At 40.4% G+C, this 3,063-nt stretch overlaps 1 pseudogene; it reads left to right on the forward strand.

The window, feature by feature from the left end:
• Nucleotides 1–1,737: 1,737 nt before the first annotated feature.
• LOC125124025 (olfactory receptor 5F1-like) lies at nucleotides 1,738–2,674 on the forward strand (annotated as a pseudogene).
• Nucleotides 2,675–3,063: the final 389 nt, after the last annotated feature.

A 3,063-nucleotide genomic window follows, 5' to 3' on the forward strand; every position in this document is an offset into this window, starting at 1 on the left:
ACCAGCACGGTTCTGAAATAATAATAAAAAAAACTTAGGGTTTCTTACAGATTGTCTTATTCGCTCAAGGTATCATATTTCTTTACACAACAGATGTAGTTAGCATCCCCTTCTCCTTTATTTCACCCAAGAACAGAGCTTGATTTGATGTTAAAGTTACCCAGACAAGGGAGGGATACACAGACACACACACACAAAACACACACGCGGGAGAATAATAACCTGGTAGTGGGCCTTTGTAACGTTTTGGAATAAGATAAAACCACAAAGAAAGATGGAAGCAAATAGCCAATAGAAATCATTTTTTTTTTAAACTTTGGCGCAAAACTTCAAAGTAGCACAGAGACCAGGAACTGCTTTTTTTTAATTACTCAAATAATTTTATTACATTTATAGTTGTACAACAATCATCACAACTAAATTTTATAGCATTTCTATCCCAGACCCTCAGTGCATCCCCGAACCCCCAACCTTTTTCATTTGGATAAAAGTCCCACATATTGCCTGATTCCATTTAATGCCTGTGATTATACCTTCTCTCCTTTTGAGACTGGAGTTTCCATCTTTAGAGAATTGACTTCAATTAAAACCTATAATCTAGTCCCCACGGTTTCCCAATCCTCTTTAAGGAAAACAAAATAAAAGGGCAGCAGTGGTCTATTTACGCAGAAGATGTCTCAATTTTTTACGAAGAGCTGTTTCGATTTTTTCGGTATTTTCATTTTCCTTGGAAAGAGGAAAAATGTCTTCTCTTTACTTTTATGCCTCAACTGAGATATTGGTGTATTCTTCATAAAAAGGAAAATAAAAGGCTATCACGTAAGACCCTGGGAGGAAGTTCTGAGTATCTGGTGCAGCCTTTCACTTGGACAGGTACAGTGGCTGCTACTGCTACTGTGACCTTAAGTTGACAGTGTGTTTTGTCCTGAGAATGGTTGTTTGGTTCCCTGCTAGCAACACGACAAAAATATACTGAAGAACATGATGGATGTCAGTGTATTTGTCATCTGAAGCTGGCCATTTTTTCGGCTTTTGCATTTGGGGCGGCAATACATGGATTTAGGAGTTGAGGGACATACGGAGTGGTCTTGAGGAGGGAAAAACCCCTGCATTTGGGTGAAATAGACAGACCTGTTGAGAGAAAGAGAGAAGCTTCATCGAGGAGAGTTCTGCACTTCGCCCTTTGGATGTGGACTGGAAGAGAAAGACGAGGACACATGCGTTGCTTTTGCAGACACTGAAGGGAAATACGTGGACTTACATCATTATTTGAGAGTCCTATGCCCCAGATTCGATACAGACAGTTGCTTAGGAAATCCCAAAGCTTACTTATTTGTCACTAATTTTACTCTTATATCAGTCACTCTCTTTACCACACTCTAGCATCCTAGTGCGTTTTTCAATCTGTCAGTAACCTCATGAACATTTCTACTGTTTCTTGTACATTTGGACAGTGAGAAATATGAGAACACATGTAATGCATTTTGGGAAACTGAGATGGACTATGAGAACTTAGACCAGAGATTTGAGAGCCTTGCAATCCAGATACAAATTCCTCATAGATTCCAATCCACTGATTTTCTTCTTGCTTGTCACTCTATTTGCTATACTTATTACCCAAGTTTTATTTTTTTCATGTATGACTAAACTTATCAACAGTTCTACTGTTTCCTGTAAGTTTTGCAGAGGGAAATATTTACATCGAATTCAAGGTTAAGTGTACTCTAATTGTGATACATGGTCAAAAAAAATTATACTTTGCTGACTGAGTTCGTGCTGTTGGGGTTAGTAGACACACCGGAGTTACAGATGACTCTCTTGCTGCTCTTTTTGGTGATGTACACACTTACAGTCTTGGGGAATGTTGGGATGATCCTCTTAATCAGGGTGGAGGCCCGACTGCACACACCCATGTATTTCTTCCTGGCTGTCCTGTCCTTTGTGGATGTTAGTTACTCATCCACCGTCACTCCCAAGATGCTGGTAGACCTCTTGTCAGAAAAGAAGACCATCTCCTTTGCCGGCTGCTTCCTGCAGATGTACTTCTTTATAGCCTTTGCCACGACGGAATGCATCCTGTTTGGGTTAATGGCCTATGACCGTTACGTGGCCATATGCAGCCCTCTGCTTTACTCCTTGCTCATGTCCAGGAGCGTCTGCCTACAATGGCAAGGAGGGGCTCTTACAGCAGGACTGTTGAACTCCATGGTTCACTACAGGTTATGTAAGCAGTTTGCCATTCTGCAGGTCCAATGTCATCCATCACTTCTTCTGTGACAGCCCTCCGATTTTTAAGCTCTCCTGTTCCGACACACACCTGTACGAAATCATCGTGTCCACTTTTGCTGGTGTGAATACAGTTGGGACTTTGCTGGTGATCCTCACCTCCTACTCCTACATTCTCTTCTCCATCTTTCGTGTGCATTCAGGGGAGGGGAGGCACAAAGCATTCTCAACCTGTGCCTCCCACCTGACAGCTCTCATTCTGTTTTATTCCACTGGCATCTATGCTTATCTGAAACCTACTTCCAGCTACTCCCTGAATCAGGACAAAGTGGCTTCCGTGTTCTACACAGTGGTGATCCCCATGCTGAACCCTCTGATCTACAGCCTCAGGAACAAGGAAGTAAAGAAGGCTCTATGCAATGTAATTACTAGGAAAAGGGTCCCTTGAGTTTTGGCAGTGGTTTTTGTAGTTTACTGAACGAAATTGTGTAGTAATGAATTTAGTGAATTTTGAAATGGTAGGTCAAGTTTACAGGTAGAATATGTGAGGATATTTTCTGAGTAATCACGTTTTCTTATTACTCAAGCACAAGTACCTAATTGAGCAGAAATTACCAAATTTATGCAAGAACATTGAACTATCAACCTATCATTCTATAGTTCCATTGAGTTCTCAAAAACAGGTCTTATTTATGAAGCAATCTTGGTTAGGAAAATAAAAGATGAAGCATTTAGAGTCAAAAGTAACCATATCACATGAAACTAACCAAGTTGGAATACTTGTGATTGACAGTTTATTTTTTTCTGAAGCATATTTTCATCATGTATGTTTTGTAA

The sequence above is a fragment of the Phacochoerus africanus genome, chromosome 4, assembly GCF_016906955.1.
Source record: "Phacochoerus africanus isolate WHEZ1 chromosome 4, ROS_Pafr_v1, whole genome shotgun sequence".
Taxonomy (NCBI): domain Eukaryota; kingdom Metazoa; phylum Chordata; class Mammalia; order Artiodactyla; family Suidae; genus Phacochoerus; species Phacochoerus africanus.